Here is a 21333-nt window from a genome sequence, read left to right as displayed (position 1 = left end):
TGAGCAATCAGAAGCTTTGGATGATTTATCTGTTGTTCCCTCACAACACTCTGAAGTAGCAGTGAGGGAGGGGCTGTCCGAGGGAGAAATTTCTGACACAGGGAAAGTTTCTCAGCGGGCAGAATCAGATTCCTTAGCGTTTAAATTTAAGCTGGAACACCTCCGCGTACTGCTTAAGGAGGTTTTAGCTACGCTGGATGATTGTGACCCCATGGTGGTCCCAGAAAAATTGTGTAAAATGGACAGATTTTTAGAAGTCCCTGTATACACTGATGCGTTTCCGATCCCTAAGAGGGTGGCGGATATTGTGACTATGGAGTGGGAGAGACCAGGTGTACCTTTTGTCCCCCCCCTATCTTTAAGAAAATGTTCCCCATAACTGACCCCAGGCGGGACGCGTGGCAGACGGTCCCTAAGGTAGAGGGAGCTGTTTCAACACTAGCCAAGCGCACAACCATTCCAATAGATGACAGTTGTGCTTTCAAAGATCCTATGGATAAAAAATTGGAAGGTTTGCTGAAGAAAATGTTTGTTCAGCAAGGTTTCCTTCTTCAACCAATTGCCTGCATTATTCCTGTAACTACTGCAGCGGCCTTTTTGTTTGAGGCGCTGGAGGAGTCGCTCCAGAGGGAGACTTCATATGACAAAGTCATGGATAGAATTCATGCTCTAAAGCTGGCTAATTCTTTTATCACAGATGCCGCTTTCCAATTAGCAAAGTTAGCGACGAAAAATTCTGGTTATGCCATTATGGCGCGAAGAGCGCTTTGGCTCAAATCATGGTCGGCTGACGTGTCGTCCAAGACAAAGTTACTAAACATTCTTTTCAAGGGAAAGACCCTTTTCGGTCCCGAGTTGAAGGAAATTATCGCGGATATCACTGGGGGAAAGGGCCATGCCCTCCCGCAGGATAGACCGTTTAAGGCCAAAAACAATGCTAATTTTCACTCCTTTCGCAACTTCAGGAGCGGACCTGCTTCAACCTCTGCTGCCACAAAGCAAGAGGGTAACGCTTCACAGCCCAAAGCAACCTGGAAACCCTTGCAGGGCTGGAATAAGGGTAAACAGGCCAAGAAGCCTGCGACTGCTTCCAAGACAGCATGAAGGGGTAGCCCCCGATCCGGGACCAGATCTAGTAGGGGGCAGACTTTCTCTCTTTGCTCAGGCTTGGGCAAGAGATGTTCCAGATCCTTGGGCATTAGAAATTGTTGCCCAGGGGTATCTTCTAGAATTCAAGGACTCTCCTCCAAGGGGAAGGTTCCACATTTCTCGCTTGTCTTCAGACCAGACAAAGAAACAGGCGTTCTTAAGCTGTGTAGAAGATCTACTAAAGATTCACCCAGTTCCAATTACAGAACAAGGACTGGGCTTTTACTCAAACCTGTTTGTAGTTCCCAAAAAAGAAGGAACTTTTGGGCCAATCCTGGATCTAAAAATTCTAAACAAATTCCTCAGAGTTCCATCATTCAAAATGGAAACCATTCGGACAATTTTGCAGATGATCCAGGAAGGTCAATATATGACTACCGTGGATCTAAAGGATGCGTATCTACACATTCCCATCCACAAAGATCACCATCAGTTCCTAAGGTTCGCTTTTCTGGACAAGCATTACCAGTTCGTGGCCCTTCCTTTCGGGTTGGCCACTGCTCCAAGAATTTTTACAAAGGTGCTAGGGTCCCTCCTAGCGGTACTAAGACCGCGGGGCATTGCAGTAGCACCTTACCTAGACGACATCTTAATACAGGCGTCGTCTTTTCACAGAGCCAAGGCTCATACAGGGAGTGCAGAATTATTAGGCAAGTTGTATTTTTGAGGATTAATTTTATTATTGAACAACAACCATGTTCTCAATGAACCCAAAAAACTCATTAATATCAAAACTGAATAGTTTTGGAAGTAGTTTTTAGTTTGTTTTTAGTTATAGCTATTTTAGGGGGATATCTGTGTGTGCAGGTGACTATTACTGTGCATAATTATTAGGCAACTTAACAAAAAACAAATATATACCCATTTCAATTATTTATTTTTACCAGTGAAACCAATATAACATCTCAACATTCACAAATATACATTTCTGACATTCAAAAACAAAACAAAAACAAATCAGTGACCAATATAGCCACCTTTCTTTGCAAGGACACTCAAAAGCCTGCCATCCATGGATTCTGTCAGTGTTTTGATCTGTTCACCATCAATATTGCGTGCAGCAGCAACCACAGCCTCCCAGACACTGTTCAGAGAGGTGTACTGTTTTCCCTCCTTGTAAATCTCACATTTGATGATGGACCACAGGTTCTCAATGGGTTTCAGATCAGGTGAACAAGGAGGCCATGTCATTAGATTTTCTTCTTTTATACCCTTTCTTGCCAGCCACGCTGTGGAGTACTTGGACGCGTGTGATGGAGCATTGTCCTGCATGAAAATCATGTTTTTCTTGAAGGATGCAGACTTCTTCCTGTACCACTGCTTGAAGAAGGTGTCTTCCAGAAACTGGCAGTAGGACTGGGAGTTTAGCTTGACTCCATCCTCAACCCGAAAAGGCCCCACAAGCTCATCTTTGATGATACCAGCCCAAACCAGTACTCCACCTCCACCTTGCTGGCGTCTGAGTCGGACTGGAGCTCTCTGCCCTTTACCAATCCAGCCACGGGCCCATCCATCTGGCCCATCAAGACTCACTCTCATTTCATCAGTCCATAAAACCTTAGAAAAATCAGTCTTGAGATATTTCTTGGCCCAGTCTTGACGTTTCAGCTTGTGTGTCTTGTTCAGTGGTGGTCGTCTTTCAGCCTTTCTTACCTTGGCCATGTCTCTGAGTATTGCACACCTTGTGCTTTTGGGCACTCCAGTGATGTTGCAGCTCTGAAATATGGCCAAACTGGTGGCAAGTGGCATCTTGGCAGCTGCACGCTTGACTTTTCTCAGTTCATGGGCAGTTATTTTGCGCATTGGTTTTTCCACACGCTTCTTGCGACCATGTTGACTATTTTGAATGAAACGCTTGATTGTTCGATGATCACGCTTCATAAGCTTTGCAATTTTAAGAGTGCTGCATCCCTCTGCAAGATATCTAACTATTTTTGACATTTCTGAGCCTGTCAAGTCCTTCTTTTGACCCATTTTGCCAAAGGAAAGGAAGTTGCCTAATAATTATGCACACCTGATATAGGGTGTTGATGTCATTAGACCACACCCCTTCTCATTACAGAGATGCACATCACCTAATATGCTTAATTGGTAGTAGGCTTTCGAGCCTATACAGCTTGGAGTAAGACAACATGCATAAAGAGGATTATGTGGTCAAAATACTCATTTGCCTAATAATTCTGCACTCCCTGTACAGACATTGTGTTGGCCTTTCTAAGGTCTCACGGGTGGAAAGTGAACGTCGAAAAAAGTTCTCTGTCCCCGCTCACAAGGGTTCCCTTCCTGGGAACATTAATAGACTCAGTAGAAATGAAGATATTTCTGAGGGAGGTCAAAAGTTTAAACTTCTAACTACTTGCCGAGTTCTTCATTCCATTCCTCGGCCTTCTGTAGCTCAGTGCATGGAGGTAATCGGATTAATGGTTGCGGCAATGGACGTGGTCCCTTTTGCCCAAATTCATCTCAGACCACTGCAACTATGCATGCTCAAACAGTGGAATGGGGATTATGCGGATTTGTCTCCTCAAATACAACTGGACCAGAAAACCAGGGATTCTCTTCTCTGGTGGTTGTCTCAGGATCACCTGTCTCAGGGAATGTGCTTCCGCAGACCGGAGTGGATCATTGTCACGACCGATGCCAGTCTGTTAGGCTAGGGTGCGGTCTGGGACTCCCTGAAAGCTCAGGGCCTATGGTCTCGGGAAGAATCTCTTCTCCCGATAAACATTTTAGAACTGAGAGCGATATTCAACATGCTCCAGGCATGGCCTCAACTAGCGGATGCCAAATTCATCAGATTTCAGTCGGACAACATCACGACTGTGGCGTACATCAATCATCAAGGAGGAACAAAGAGTTCCCTAGCGATGAAGGAAGTAACCAAGATCATCAAATGGGCGGATGATCACTCCTGCCATCTTTCAGCAATTCACATCCCAGGAGTAGACAACTGGGAGGCGGATTTTCTGAGTCGTCAGACTTTTCACCAGCTATGGGAACTTCTGGAATTAGATCTGATGGCGTCCCGTCAGAACTCCAAACTTCCTCTTTACGGATCCAGGTCCAGGGACCCCAAGGCGGCATTGATAGATGCTCTAGTAGCGCCTTGGTCCTTCAGTCTAGCTTATGTCTTTCCACCGTTTCCCCTTCTCCCTCGGCTGGTAGCCAGAATCAAACAGGAGAAGGCTTCGGTAATTTTGATAGCGCCTGCGTGGCCACGCAGGACTTGGTATGCAGACCTAGTGGACATGTAATCTGTTCCACCATGGAAGCTGCCATTGAGGCAGGATCTTCTATTACAGGGTCCATTCAAGCATCCAAATCTAGTTTCTCTGCCACTGACTGCTTGGAGATTGAACGCTTAATTCTAGCTAAGAGTGGGTTCTCTGAATCAGTTATTGATACTTTAATCCAGGCCAGAAAGCCTGTCACCTGGAAAATTTACCATAAGATATGGCGGAAATATCTTTGTTGGTGTGAATCCAAGGGTTACTCGTGGAGTAAAGTTAGGATTCCCAGAATTTTGTCTTTTCTCCTAGAAGGATTGGAGAAAGGATTGTCGGCTAGTTCCTTAAAGGGACAGATATCTGCTCTGTCTATCCTGTTACACAAGCGACTGGCAGCAGTACCAGGCGTTTGCACAGGCTTTAGTTAGAATCAAGCCTGTCTATAAACCGGTGGCTCCTCCATGGAGTCTTAATTTAGTTCTTTCAGTTCTTCAAGGGGTTCCGTTTGAACCTTTACATTACATAGATATTAAGTTATTATCTTGGAAGGTTTTGTTTTTGGTAGCTATCTCTTCTGCTCGGAGAGTTTCAGAATTGTCTGCTTTGCAGTGTGATTCACCTTATCTGGTGTTCCATGCAGATAAGGTTGTTTTGCGTACCAAACCTGGTTTTCTTCCGAAAGTTGTTTCTAATAAGAATATTAACCAGGAAATCATTGTTCCTTCTCTGTGTCCTAATCCAGTTTCGAAGAAGGAACGACTATTACACAATCTTGATGTGGTTCAGGCTTTAAAATTCTATTTAAAAGCAACCAAAGATTTCAGACAAACATCATCATTGTTTGTTGTCTATTCTGGTAAGAGGAGAGGTCAGAAAGCGACTGCTACCTCTCTCATAAGCATCATCCGATTGGCTTATGAGACTGCTGGACAGCAGCCTCCTGAACGAATTACAGCTCATTCCACCCGAGCTGTGGCTTCCACATGGGCCTTCAAGAATGAGGCTTCTGTTGAACAGATTTGTAAGGCAGCGACTTGGTCTTCACTGTATACTTTTGCCAAATTTTACAAATTCGATACTTTTGCTTCTTTGGAGGCTATTTTTGGGAGAAAGGTTTTGCAAGCAGTGGTGCCTTCCGTTTAGGTTACCTGACTTGTTTCCCTCCCTTCATCCGTGTCCTAAAGCCTTGGTATTGGTATCCCACAAGTAAGGATGAATCCGTGGCCTGGATACACCAAGTAAGAGAAAACAGAATTTATGCTTACCTGATAAATTACTTTCTCTTACAGTGTATCCAGTCCACGGCCCGCCCTGGCAATTAAGTCAGGTTCAAATTTATTTTTGTAAAACTATAGTCACCACTGCACCCTATGGTTTCTCCTTTTTCTCCTAACCGTCGGTCGAATGACTGGGGGGCGGAGCCTGAGGGGGAGCTATATGGACAGCTCTGCTGTGTGCTCTCTTTGCCACTTCCTGTAGGGAATGAGAATTTCCCACAAGTAAGGATGAATCTGTGGACTGGATACACCGTAAGAGAAAGTAATTTATCAGGTAAGCATAAATTCTGTTTTTGCAGTGTTTTTCCTGTGTCCTTCTGAGGTTCCTCTGTTCGAGGTCCTTTTCTCCTAGATGAGATGGAAGGACTCGGGTCGTGTGGACTCGGATTCTGGCTTGTGGAATTTCTGGCGCCCTCCTGTCTCAGTCTGGGGAGGTGCATTCAGGATTCAGGCAGTGTTGAGTAGCTATTCTATTCTTGTCCTTGTTTCCCCTTGGGGGTTAGGGGTTGGGTCAGGATGGGGTTCCTTGTCTCTCCTTTGGGGAGTCTGGTCCTTTTTCAGTTGATTACCCTTGTTATAAGAAAGGTGGGCTCTGGGCCTTTTTTTCAAAAGGGGTTATTTTGCTGTGTTGTTTCCCCTCTTGTCTAGGACATAGATATACCCATGTTGTGGCCTTTTGCCTTGTTTGTCTCTGCATTTTGCAGAGTTTCTACAGGGCATGTGGTTTTGGCATGTTGTTTTGTCTTGCTGCCTGTGTTGGGGGGGTTCGAGAGGTTGTCTCTTGGATGTCTTGCACCCTTCTTTTGGGCTCTGGATGGTAGGCCTGTCTTGGTTCTTCTTTTGTGTCTTGGACACATGCTCCCTATCTCGTGTCTTCCTCTGGAGGACTCGTGTTTCTCTATGGGAGTGGTTTGTCATGTTGGTCCTCGTTTGTTGATAATAGTTCTACCTTGTGGACTTGTCCTTTTGGGGTTCTTTGTCCTCTGTTTTCTGAAAGGATTTACCCGTGTTTTACCCGTGTTTCGGTCGCAATTTTTCTAAAGAGTGGCTTGTTGCTTCATCCCTCCTTTTTGCAGTGGGGGTGGGATTTCGTTCCCTGAACAACTTAGTCTACTGTGTGTGTGCGATTGTTATTAAGCTTCTTGCTCCTCCCTTGCCTTTTAGGCTGCTTGGGGTCCCCTCTGTGGGGATTGGATCCTTTGGGATCCCTCTGTCATTGGGAGGTTTGATTTCAGGGATGATGTTTTTGCTGCTCTGCAGCCTGTTGTGGTCTAATGCCTGTCTGCGCACTCTTGGTGCGCAAGGTCAAACGTTTTGTCTCCTTTCCTGGTGGGTGCTGCATCTCCTCTTCTCGCACCACTAGCTAGGTCATCTCTTCTCTGGCTGCAGAATTTTTCTTTTGTTTACAGGGTGTTCTCAGTCTCTTGTGGTCTGGGGTGTTGCACTTGGTCTTCAGCTGGTTAGCTGGGGGAGGGCATTTTCCCCTTTTTGGCCTCGTTTTCTGTGGTTGAGGCTTGCCAACGCTATTTAGCTTTCTATGCGTCTGCTGGATCTTGAGATTCTTTCTGTTTCTCTTCTGGTCCTTCACTTGTTTTTCCTGTGATGCCCCTTTTATATGGGCATATGTTTAGGCTTTTTTAGCCTATTGAGCAGAACTTGGTTGTCTTCTGTGAGACCTGGTTTTGTTCCTTCTGTCCTGACTTGTTCCTTCCCTCTGGAAATTGTTAGTCGGGCCCCCTAGTTGGTTTAGGGGGGTGTGGCTGGGTTTTGCCCCAAGAGATAGTGTCTTCAAGGTCTGTGATCTCGGTTGCGTCTGTTTGTGGTATCTAGCCAGGCCTTTGGACTGTCTGTAGCTTTGTGTCTATGGGGCCATTTTTTTCAATAATTTTGTTCCCTGTTTTCGGACGAAACAGGACTTTTTTCTCTGGGTATAGGTTTTAGGTTGGTGCCTTCGTTGGACCGCCTCTTACCCTCCCGTCTTGGCATTCTGTGTCCTCTTTGGCTTGGGTATAGTTTTCCCACAAGTAATGAATGCGGCTGTGGACTCTTTCCCATTAGGAAGAAAAACAAAAATTATAGTTTCCTGATAATTTCATTTTCTTCCGTGGTAAAGAGTCCACAGCCCCCCTGCCCGTTTTTGAGGCGTTGTTGTTTTTCATCTTCTGGCACCCTTTCACCTTGATATTTCTTCCACTGTTCCTTGTTCTTCAGCAGAATGACTGGGGAATAGGGGAAGTGGGAGGAGTATTTAAGCCTTTTGCTGTTGTGTCTTTGCCTCCTCCTGGTGGCCAGTTTTTTATTTCCCACAAGTAATGAATGCGGCTGTGGACTCTTTCCCACGGAAGAAAATGAAATGATCAGGTAAGTAATTTATGTTTTTAAACTTACAATGGGTTTATCGGAACTAAACCCCATCGTAAGTCGAGGAGCATCTTTTTTTAATAATAAAAAGTACATTATTTTTTATGTAAAATATGCGTATCCCGCATCTGGGTTCGCCATTTAGGACTAACGTGGTCCGCTTAGCGCACAGGAATAATTTCTAACTTCAATGTGGGTTATTGAAATATTAATTATAAAATAATAAAAATGATTAAACATACTGTAAAAAAATATAGATATATTCTGCGGATTATACATAATATTTTTCAGTATGATTACTAATTTTGATATATATATTTTATTTTTAATATTTCAATAACGCAATAACATTTAATTTAGCAATTTTACATGTGCACTTACCGGACTGCATATTTTGTTCTTCACCTAGAAAATAATATACTTTTTTATTATTAAATATTTTTTTCTATATATCTAATACTGTTATTGTAAATATATATATATATATATATATATATATATATATATATATATATATATAAAATCATATATATCTATAAAAATAGACATGCAGTTATAGGTATATATAGATACAGTCGTATGCAAAAGTTTAGGCACCCCTGAAGATTTTTATTTATAAATAATTGGATGTTTGGATCAGCAATTTCATTTTAATCTATCAAATAACTGAAGGACACAGTAATATTTCAGTAGTGAAATTAGGTTTATTGGATTAACAGAAAATGTGCAATATGCATCAAAACACAATTTGACAGGTGCATAAATGTGGGCACCCCAACAGAAATATTGCATAAATATTTAGTAGTGCCTCCTTTAGCAGAATCAACAGCCTCTAGACGCTTCCCATAGCAAGATTCCAATTAATTCAACTCATACTACATGTGTATGTAATGCTCAGGCATGTCTTGCACAAACCTGGTGTTATAGACCTTTTTCACAGCAGTCATTATGACATTAAATAGTAGGACAAATACAGGTGTTAGCAATGACATTAATAAGGGTTCCATACCATTTAGTTTTACAAGAGCCAGGTTCCTGCTATTGCTTAAGTGTAAGGGGAGGTCACACTAAATACTTTAAATGCCACTTTAGCCTATAGATGCTGTTTTTTCAGATATTTTTCTGTTTTTTTTAATACTGCCTACAAATATAATTTGCCAATACAATAAAAAAAAAATAGTACCTACTTATAGGCACCCTACTACTGGAGGAAACCAGTAGAAAGCCAAACCAGTGCTGAAACATAACAGCAGATGATCTAGAATAGGAGTATATCATTGACCCAACAGGAGATGGCAATGGACTGGTCCCCGCAACACCTGTGGAAGGCTTGTGACTAATTCCCAACAGGTGAAAATATCTCCACCCATACTCCAAATACATCCCTCCAACAAACAATGCACTCTGAGGGGAAATAGGTCTCAGAATAGGTCTGAAAACCCATCTCATAGAAAAATAAAATGCACATCTTCATTCTTCACCTTTCTCTAGCTGAGGCAAAGACCAGATTAGTTTTTAGTAGGGTGGGAAAAGTTCTAAAGAGCTCTTGGGGTTTGGGAATCCTTTCCTCCTCATAGTGGCAGGGAAGAGTAATTCCGAAGAGTAATGGATCATGGACTCTCACCACCTTTATAAAAGAAAGCTCTTTACTGTAACCTTAAGAGGTATGAATGGGCTTTTGTATATATGTCATTTTCGGGTGACCTCCCAGTTTCTATCCTGAAAACAGGTACTGAAAGGAACATGAAACCCAATTTTTTTTCATGATTTAAGTAGAACATACAATTTTTTTTTTTTTTTTTAGTATTTTTATTTGTTTCCAACCAAGGTGTCTCCAAACAAATTTTACATGGTGCAATTTCATATAAACATGAGGAACATAATAACCCAAATAGCAATCATCACATTGTAAATTACTATAACAATTCCCATTGTACATTCCCTTTTCTTCTCTCTTCCTCTCTTTTCTTCTTTCCTTCTTCTTTTTTGTAAAATTAAATGTTCAAGCTTTTACAGTCCTATCTTTTGTTAATAATAAGAAAAAAAAAAAAAAAAAAAAACGACAATTGGAACAACCAAGGTAATGTAATAACAAAAAAAAAAAAACAACAAGGATAAAGAAATTTTCCAATTAAACACTTATGTGATCTACTATCTAGCTTCTTTGTGCACCTATTGTTGGATTTTTTTCCTTTCTCTTTTCCTCTCTCTCCCTCTCTCTCTCCTCTCCTCTTCCCTTTCCTTGGTCCTTTTTCTTCCCCCCCTTCCCTTTCCCAATTCCCCCCCCCATTTTCTCCCCCATTCCTTTTTCACTTAAACACTGAATAATGTCGAAGGAAAAAAAAAAAAAAAAGAGAAGGAAGGAAGGAAAAAGAAAAAGAAGAAAAGGGGTTAAAGAAATCCCGTTATCTGTAATCAATTATTGCCATAAACCAAGTAATACCAATTCTGTATTTCTAAATGGATATATTATATATTCAATTTCAGGTGGTGATAGATTCTGGATAAAGATTGACCACTTTCCAAAGAATTTAATAACATCATTCTCGTCATTCAAATTGGTGTCAATCTGTTCCAGGATACATTGTTTTTTAAGAAAAATTTTAACCTCTTGGATACTGGGGGTTGCCCTGCATTTCCACTTTTTAAGAATCAGGTATCGTACGGCTAATATAACTAAGTTGATAATTTTGGTATTTGCAGATTCGCCTTCCGGATCTTTTTGAAGAAATACAATATCTAGTGGTAGCAGTATCATGGGGGAGAACCCCATTGTCCCGAGCCAATATTGTATTTTCATCCAAAACTGTTGGATTATCGGACATTCCCAGATCATATGTATAAGCTTGGCCGCAGGAAGCGAACATCGAGGACAACAACTGAAGTCTGGGTTCCTGCATCTAAAGCCTTTCTCAGGGGTAAAATGGGTCATAAGTAGAAGTTTTAAATGAGATTCTCTCCTGGAGGATGAAAGAGTGATTCGGGAGACCTCAGCAATCGAAAATTCAGTTATGTTACTGTCATCCAAGTTTTGCTGCAATGTTGCCCCCCATTTGGTAGATATGTTTTCCAAATTAAGAGTTCCTTTTAAGGAACTTAAGTCTAAATAGGTAGGGGAGATTGACATTAAACCATTTTTAACTAATATTAGCCATTTTTCTATGGGTCCCATTGTCCAGTTCCAACCATATTCCTTAACCAGGCTCATAGCAAAATGCCTTGCTTGTAAATATGCAAAAAAATCTTTATGAGAAAGGTTGAACTCCTCTCTTAGAGAACCAAAAGTCTTTATACATTTTCTGTCGAAATCTAATAACTGAAAAATATTATTTAGCCCCAAAGCTTTCCATTTTTGAAATAGAGATGTTTGAATTCCTGCTTGAAAGAGAGGGTTACCAGTTAAAGGGATGAACTTGGATACATTGTGGTTTATTTTAAGAAGTTTACAAACTCTCCACCAGTCCTGCAATGGGATAAACAAGGTCCTCATTTTTTTTATCTCTCTGGGGAGAGAGATGGTGGTACAGTGAATAATTGCAGGGGGAACAAAAGGGTTTATTATATTTTTTTCAAGCTCATTATTAGTGACATAGTCCTTCTCAAATAACCAATCCATGATCAAACGCACCAGGAAGGCATAGTTGTATATTTTAATGTCTGGCAGGGCCACACCTGCATATTTTCTAGGGAGAGATAGTTTAGATAGAGAAATTCTAGGTTTCTTATTTTGCCAAATAAATTTCCTCAAAGCAATATTGTGTAGAAGAATATCTTTTCCCTTAAGGATCACAGGAGTATTTTGTAATATGTATAATAACTTCGGAAGACATACCATTTTATAAAGAGCAATTCGACCAGAAAGAGAAAGGGGAATATTTTGCCATTTTTTCAGATCCTCCTTAATTTTATTCAGCACTGGTGGGATATTAAGGTTGTACCACTCATCCGGATTAGAGGATATTGTAATACCTAGGTATGTAAAGGAATCCGCCACTATTTTGAATGGAATATTCATAGGGGGATCCTTTGGTTGCTTAATCCAGATAAGCTCGGATTTTGAAGTGTTTACCTTATAACCTGAAAAGGAGCCAAATTGTTTGATAAGTGAGAGTAATTTCGGGATATTAGTACGAGTATTAGAGATAGAAATGAGTATATCATCAGCATAAAGTGCGATTTTCATCTCTTTCTTACCAATCTTGATACCGTTAAGATATTGTCTAACATATATGGCCAAAGGCTCAATAGAAATGTCGAAGAGAAGGGGGGAAAGGGGGGATCCCTGACGAGTTCCTCTTTTAAGATAGATATCAGAAGAAAGAGTACCGTTAATTATTATCCTAGTGGAGGCAGTTTTGTGAAGATTATTGACAAAACTAAGAAAATTACCAGTAAGACCGAATTGCTGAAGAGAGGAGGTAAGATGGTCAAAATGAACTGAATCAAAGGCTTTTTCAGCATCAATTGAAATAATTGCAGCGTCTAGAGTGTCCCCCCTTCCCCCCGCCCCTTCCCCCTCTCTGGAAAAATAGTCTATGGTCAAAAAAGTTCCCTTATCTTGGCTGAAGAGTTTCGATTAAGTAAGAATCCTGCTTGATCCTTATGAATAACCTTAGGAAGAAGTAGCTGGAGCCTTGAGGCTAAAATTGAGGTCATTATTTTGTAGTCCACGTTGAGCAGTGCTATGGGCCTATATGATTCTTTTTTATCCGGCTCTTTTCTTGGTTTAAGAATTAGGGTAGTGTATGATGCTGCGAAACTAACTGGAGGGGTGATACCCTTTATATATATATCGTTATAGACCGAAGAGAGATATGGTGGAATTACTGTTGCTAATATCTTGTAGAATTCGCTAGGAAGGCCATCAGGGCCTGATGCTTTATTCAAGGCAAGTTCTTGAATTGCTCTCGAAATCTCAGTTACAGATATGGGGCTATTTAGAGATTCAGTTAAGTCTGAAGATAGGGTATGAAAGGCAATGTTTTCCCAAAATGATTCTTGCTCAGAAAGATTAGAATGTTTCAAAGAATATATGTCCTGATAATATTTTGTAAAGGCCTGAATAATTTCTTCCGAGGATGTTATGGTTTTCCCTTCTAACTGTAGAGATTCTATTAATGAGGAAGTTTTACCGGTTTTTACTAATCTTGCCAAAAGTTTTCCAGTTTTGCTTCCATATCTATATAGTTTTGATTGGAATTTCAAATCTTTCTGAGTAGCCTTATATACAGGGAGTGCAGAATTATTAGGCAAGTTGTATTTTTGAGGCTTAATTTTATTATTGAACAACAACCATGTTCTCAATGAACCCAAAAAACTCATTAATATCAAAGCTGAATAGTTTTGGAAGTAGTTTTTAGTTTGTTTTTAGTTATAGCTATTTTAGGGGGATATCTGTGTGTGCAGGTGACTATTACTGTGCATAATTATTAGGCAACTTAACAAAAAACAAATATATACCCATTTCAATTATTTATTTTTACCAGTGAAACCAATATAACATCTCAACATTCACAAATATACATTTCTGACATTCAAAAACAAAACAAAAACAAATCAGAGACCAATATAGCCACCTTTCTTTGCAAGGACACTCAAAAGCCTGCCATCCATGGATTCTGTCAGTGTTTTGATCTGTTCACCATCAACATTGCGTGCAGCAGCAACCACAGCCTCCCAGACACTGTTCAGAGAGGTGTACTGTTTTCCCTCCTTGTAAATCTCACATTTGATGATGGACCACAGGTTCTCAATGGGGTTCAGATCAGGTGAACAAGGAGGCCATGTCATTAGATTTTCTTCTTTTATACCCTTTCTTGCCAGCCACGCTATGGAGTACTTGGACGCGTGTGATGGAGCATTGTCCTGCATGAAAATCATGTTTTTCTTGAAGGATGCAGACTTCTTCCTGTACCACTGCTTGAAGAAGGTGTCTTCCAGAAACTGGCAGTAGGACTGGGAGTTGAGCTTGACTCCATCCTCAACCCGAAAAGGCCCCACAAGCTCATCTTTGATGATACCAGCCCAAACCAGTACTCCACCTCCACCTTGCTGGCGTCTGAGTCGGACTAGAGCTCTCTGCCCTTTACCAATCCAGCCACGGGCCCATCCATCTGGCCCATCAAGACTCACTCTCATTTCATCAGTCCATAAAACCTTAGAAAAATCAGTCTTGAGATATTTCTTGGCCCAGTCTTGACATTTCAGCTTGTGTGTCTTGTTCAGTGGTGGTCGTCTTTCAGCCTTTCTTACCTTGGCCATGTCTCTGAGTATTGCACACCTTGTGCTTTTGGGCACTCCAGTGATGTTGCAGCTCTGAAATATGACTAAACTGGTGGCAAGTGGCATCTTGGCAGCTGCACGCTTGACTTTTCTCAGTTCATGGGCAGTTATTTTGCGCCTTGGTTTTTCCACACGCTTCTTGTGACCCTGTTGACTATTTTGAATTAAACGCTTGATTTTTCGATGATCACGCTTCAGAAGCTTTGCAATTTTAAGAGTGCTGCATCCCTCTGCAAGATATCTCACTATTTTTGACTTTTCTGAGCCTGTCAAGTCCTTCTTTTGACCCATTTTGCCAAAGGAAAGGAAGTTGCCTAATAATTATGCACACCTGATATAGGGTGTTGATGTCATTAGACCACACCCCTTCTCATTACAGAGATGCACATCACCTAATATGCTTAATTGGTAGTAGGCTTTCAAGCCTATACAGCTTGGAGTAAGACAACATGCATAAAGAGGATGATGATGTCAAAATACTAATTTGCCTAATAATTCTGCACTCCCTGTAATAGGAAGGCATCCCTCTTCTTTAATGCCTGAGTGTATTTTTGCCAATTTCTTGAGGTTTTATTTAATATATAAGAGTTGTATGAATTAGAGCCTGGAATATTTTGGAGTAGAGTCTTTAGGGAGAAATTCTAGAAAAATCGGAGCATGATCTGAAATGCAGATAGGAAGGATTCCAGTGGACAGTTTTGACGCGCACAGCCTTTGATCTAAAAGAAATAAGTCAATTCTTGACAGAGACTTGTGTGCCTTAGAAATACAAGAAAATTCCCTAGAATCCGGATTCAGTATTCTCCAGATGTCTCTAACTCCCAGAATCTGATACATTTTGAGAAACATTTTTGTCTCTAAATTGTCTCTTTTGGTTCTAAGAGAGGCTTTCTTATACCTTAATCTTTCTAGAGGATATTGGGGTGCCATATTTAGGTCCCCACCAAGAATTAGGTAACCTTCTGTATAGGTAATTAATTTAGCTTGAAGGGTATCCCAAAAAGCAAAACTAAAGATATTGGGGGCATAAATATTACAGAGTGTGTATAATATATTAGCTATTTTAATTTTTGCCAATAAGAATCTCCCCTCCGGATCCGCAAATGTATGAAGGACTTGATATTTTAGCCTTTTCCCTAATAAAATTGCTACTCCCCCTTTCCTTTGAATACTCGGGGAGGCTAGTACTTCCTTAACCCAAGATGTTTTGAGTTTGAGAACTTCTTCCATTTTTAAATGTGTCTCCTGCAAAAAGGAAATGTCAGAATTTATTTTCCCTAAATGTGAAATGATTGCTTTACGTTTAATAGGTGATGTGATGCCCCCTATATTCCAAGAGGTCAATTTAAAACCAGATAACATTCTATTTTTTTCTTTTTAAAAAAGAAGGATAGATTGGGGAGGGCAAAAAAAAAAAAAAGGGGGGGGGAGAATTGGTCCCTGAAACCCATTTTGTTCCCGACCCAAATAATAACACAACGCTTGATAGACCAACTATTACGCATATTAAGTTATTAAATGATAATTATTCAGAACCTCCTTAAATATGCAGTCATATCTCTGAGTTTTCTGATGGAAAGGTCTCAGTACAAAATTTCTCAGCGTCTTTGGCTGAATCGAAGAAATATGTTTGATCGTTTGTAACGATCTTAAGTCTAGCTGGGTAGATTATCGTAGCTCTAATGTTATGGTTTATTAGTCTTGTACATATTGGGGCTAGTTCTCTTCTTTTAGCAGCTGTTTCTGCAGAGAAATCTTGGAAAATCATAATTTTTGCCTCTCCTAAATAAATAGGCTGATGTTTACGGTAGTAATGTAAAAGTGTAATTTTGTCCTGGAAATTTAAAGCTTTCGCTATGATGGGTCTGGGTTTAGATCTTGGACGCTCTTTGTCAGTAATATGTGGGCCTATCCGATGCACTCTCTCTAATGTAAATTGAGATTGAGAGTGTGGAATTTTTAGTAGTTGAGGAATGGTAACAGTTAGCAATTTATACAAATCCTCATATTGTTTGTCTTCTGGGACTCCAATGACTCTAAAGTTATTTTGCCTAGAGCGATTTTCTAGGTCCTCTATTTTATCCTGGATTTTTAATATCGTGGTATTTAAGACCTTTAATTTAGAACCTTGAGTCAATGTCAAATCTTCTAAATCAGAGGTTCTCTGTTCTACCTCTGAAAGTCTAGCAGCGAACTGTTTAACCCCTTAACGACTGAGGACGTGCAGGGTACGTCCTCAGAAAAAAGGCAGATAATGCCTGAGAACGTACCCTGCACGTCCTCAGTGTGGAAAGCAGCTGGAAGCGATCCTGCTCGCTTCCAGCTGCTTTCCGGTTATTGCAGTGATGCCTCGATATCGAGGCATCCTGCAATAACATTTTTAAGCCATCCGGTGCAGAGAGAGCCACTCTGTGGCCCTCTCTGCACCGGAGATCGGTTGCTCCCTGTGTTGGTGGGTGGGAGCCGGACCGGGAGGCGGGTGGCGGCCATCGATGGCCCTGTGGAAGTGAAGGGGGGCGGGATCGTGGGCGGGGGTGGCTGGGGGCGCGCGCGCGTGCACGGGAGGGTGGGGGCGGGCGCGTGCACGGGGAGGGAGCGGGTGGGAACCGCTACACTGCCCAAAATTATGTCAATAAAAAAGATAAAAAAATCGAAAATGAAAATAATCAGCAAGGTGGTGGGGGTTTGTCTGTGGGGGGTGGGGGGGGGGGGAAGCTACACTACAGAAAAAAAAAAACAAAGAAAAAAAAAACACTTTTTATTGTAAACTGGGTACTGGCAGACAGCTGCCAGTACCCAAGATGGCCCCCAATAAGGCAGAGGGGAGGGTTAGAGAGCGGTTTTGGGGGGGATCAGGGAGGTTGGGGGCTAAGGGGGGGATCCTACACAGTAGCATATGTAAATATGCTAAAAAAAAAAATTCATTTTTTTTTTAAAACCCTTTTATTTTAGTACTGGCAGACTTTCTGCCAGTACTTAAGATGGCGGGGACAATTGTGGGGTGGGGGAGGGAAGGGAGCTGTTTGGGAGGGATCAGGGGGTGGGATGTGTCAGATGGGAGGCTGATCTCTACACTAAAGCTAAAATTAACCCTGCAAGCTCACTACAAACTCCCTAATTAACCCTTTCACTGCTAGCCATAATACACGTGTGAGGCGCAACAGGATTTAGTGGCCTTCTAATTACCAGAAAGCAACGCCAAAGTCATATATGTCTGCTATTTCTGAACAAAGGGGATCCCAGACAAGCATTTACAACCATTTGTGCCATAATTGCACAAGCTGTTTGTAAATGATTTCAGTGAGAAACCTAAAATTGTGAAAAATTTTACGTTTTTTTTTAATTTGATCGCATTTGGCGGTGAAATGGTGGCATGAAATATACCAAAATGTGCCTAGATCAATACTTGGGGTTGTCTACTACACTACACTAAAGCTAAAATTAACCCTACAAGCTCCCTAAAAGCTCCCTAATTAACCCCTTAACTGCTGGGCATGATACACTTGTGGTGCGCAGTGGCATTTAGCGGCCTTCTAATTACCAAAAAGCAACGCCAAAGCCATATATGTGTGCTATTTCTGAACAAAGGGGATCCCAGAGAAGAATTTACAACCATTTATGCCATAATTGCACAAGTTGTTTGTAAATAATTTCAGTGAGAAACCTAAAGTTTGTGAAAAAATTTGTGAAAAAGTGAACAATTTTTTGTATTTGATCGCATTTGGCGGTGAAATGGTGGCATGAAATATACCAAAATTGGCCTAGATCAATACTTTGGGATGTCTACTAAAAAAAAATATATAAATGTCAAGGGATATTCAGGTATTCCTGAAAGATATCAGTGTTCTAATGTAACTAGCGCTAATTTTGGAAAAAAATGGTTTGGAAATAGCAAAGTGCTACTTGTATTTATGGCCCTATAACTTGCAAAAAAAGCAAAGAACATGTAAACATTGGGTATTTCTAAACTCAGGACAAAATTTAGAAACTATTTAGCATGGGTGTTTTTTGGTGGTTTTAGATATGTAACAGATTTTGGGGGTCAAAGTTAGAAAAAGTGTGTTTTTTTCAATTTTTCCTCATATTTTATCATTTTTTTTAAAGTAAATTATAAGATATGATGAAAATAATGGTATCTTTAGAAAGTCCATTTAATGGCGAGAAAAACGGTATATAATATGTGTGGGTACAGTAAATGAGTAAGAAGAAAATTACAGCTAAACACAAACACCGCAAAAATGTAAAAATAGCCTTGGTCCCAAACGGACAGAAAATGGAAAAGTGCTCTGGTCACTAAGGGGTTAAATTCATTTGATAAAGATGTAATGTCCTGTTTAATTTCTAATTTGAGGGAGTCAAATTTTGGAGTCAAAGCATCAGATATGTTAGATACTAAAGCTTGAATATCTAAAGATTCGTTCGTCTGTGATGGAATAGCATTGGCACTATGTATGTCTGCTACAATTTTAGTGATGTTTTTGTTCCTCCTTTCCCTTTGACGGGCTGCCATGGCTGCGGGTGAGGTTTTTGCTTGTGTAGATAAAAATTTATCCATGTGAGAGAAAAAAAAGTGAGAGGTGATCGGTGCTTTAAGTAAAAAGTAGAAGTGAAGGGATGGTGTTCGGGAAAATGTGAGGTAAAGTTTTGACTGTGTAGTGTCTTAATTACAATTAGGAGAGAAAAAAAAAAGGAAAAAAAAAAAGAAAAAGTTGTGGGAATGTGTATTGTGTATATAAAAAGTTTAAGTCAGCTGTGGCAGTCAGCTAGAGAGTAGAGGGGAGACTTTGCAAGACAAAGAAATATATATATATATAAAAAAAAAATAAGATCACAGAAAACAGGATAAGAAAAAACTCAAAGCTAAATTTTTGTTAAATCTTATATCTGTGCTTTTTAAAAAATAAAGCCTGAACATCAGACTAGATAAAATTTGTAATTTTGATATGCTTATAGAGACATTGGAATTAGTTAGAGAGGAAGAAAACAACAGTTATTTTTTATGCTGTAAATTTTCAACTTAGGGGAGTTTTTTTTTTTTTTTTTTTTTTTAGAAAAATTTTTTTCAACAATGTGATAGATCAGTCAGGGAATCTTGGGTGTGATACCTACTGTCAGAGAGATTTCGTTTTTTTCCCACCCATATTTGTCAGGCATTAAGTATAAAATTTTGCAAGCAATTATAAACCAAGCGTCACATTTCCTGAATGAGCTTAATTTTTTCTTTTCTTTTTTTTTTAAAAGATATTAGCAAAATTTAAACTTTACTCTCAATGTACGATTTTATAAGAATAAACCTGCTGAGTCTTCTAAATTCCCTTACTCTTTTCTTCCCCTTCCCTTCTCCCTTCTATAGCAGGTACCAAAGATAGAAGTAACAAAGATAAAGAGATACAATCTTAAACAATAGTTTGTTACATAATAAAAAGAAAATAAGCCAGTCCCAAGAATAACAATTGCAAGAAAGTATTTGCCACTATTTATAGTTCCAAGGGATTCATTAGGATGTGGTGGTAATTTAGCTACAAAGATGCGTTTTTCCTTCTCAGGCTGAAGGTGAAGTATAGTAAATGAAAGTCCTCAACCAGAGTATTAGTAAGTACCAAGAAAAAAGCGGGTAGCTTGGGCAATCATTTCTGTAATGTCCAATGTTCAGACCTATTGCATATGTTAAAGTCTAAATGAACGCCTTATAGACAGGTATTCTTCTTTGGGTGTCTGTTCACTTCTGACAAAATATGAAAAGAGGTAGCTATATGACAGTATGAGCTCTTTTCTATTCGTGAGCCGAGACCAGCAGTGCAAAAGTTTACAAGACCTCTCTCAGTAAGAAAAAAACAGTACCGGTTCAGGTGCCTCCGTGAGAGCTCAGCAAGGCTTACCTTGGCTTCTGCGTGACAGCCTTCAGATACCCCCCTCTCGCAACATCAGTGGGGGGGGGACAGGGGGCGAGGTTAGACGCACGGGTGGCAGCTTTCAGGAAGAGGAATCCAGCTTGACCGGTAGGTGAGACATTTCATGGGGCGGAAAAAGGTAGCGTGCCGGGTATACAGCGTGGTCGCAATCAGGCTTCTGCAGGTGTTCAGTGATCCTCAAGCCTCCCCCTCTCGCAACACCGGTGGGGGGGGAGGGGCAATGCTCGGCACAGAGAGCAAAGCGGGGTGACCCGCTAGAGAGGGGGTCCCGGAGCGTCCCCCTAAGTGTCCCAAATAGCCACCGTCCGACCAGGCAGAGGGCAACAATGGGTGTACAACACAAACACGCCCGTTCACCTCACCAGTCCATCAGTTTCCAAAAACACGAGTGAAACAGTTCCAGGCTGCCCTGCCCGTGTCTACAGCAGAGACCAAGGTAAGCTCAAATCCAGGACGACTTTTTGCTTGAGAAATTTGTTTATTCCCTCCTCATAAGACTTCCGTAGGAAAGGGGGAAAGATAGATATTGTCCACCGGTCTGGTGTTTACTTCGGTCTATGACTTGTATCTGATCCAAGTTCTAGTGTTTACACCTTCAGGTGGTGCAAGAACAAAAGCAGGCTGTCTATTCAGACGTTGGTATTATGTGGCAAAGTGCGGTGGTTATGCACTTAATGGAGCTCCGGTAGCGCTTGTATTTGGGCTAAACAGGCCGCCCCAGGACTAGGGCTTTGGGCGCGGATAGCTGCCGCCAACGGCTTGTAGGGGAATGTAGAGCAGGTGCTCGCCTGTCCTTGCACTCTAGCTCCTCCCCCGGAACTCCAGAACATACAATTTAAAAAAAACAAAACAAAAAAAACAAATGATACCAAAGAGAATGAAGCAAATTTGATAATATAAGTAAAGAGGAAAGTTTTTTAGAACATACAATTTTAAAAAACTTTCCACTTTACTTACATTATCAAATTTGCTTCATTCTCTTTGGTATCATTTGTTGAAGGAGCAGCAATGCACTACTGGTTTCTAACTGGAAACATGGGTGAGCCAATATCAATCGGTATATACACATGCAGTCACCAATTAGCAGCTAGAACCTAGGTTCTTTGCAGCTCTTGAGCTTACCTA

The sequence above is a fragment of the Bombina bombina genome, chromosome 3 (genome assembly GCF_027579735.1).
Source record: "Bombina bombina isolate aBomBom1 chromosome 3, aBomBom1.pri, whole genome shotgun sequence".
In the NCBI taxonomy this organism is placed as follows: domain Eukaryota; kingdom Metazoa; phylum Chordata; class Amphibia; order Anura; family Bombinatoridae; genus Bombina; species Bombina bombina.
The sequence above is the reverse complement of the archived record's forward strand: the minus strand, read 5'-3'. Positions refer to the sequence as shown.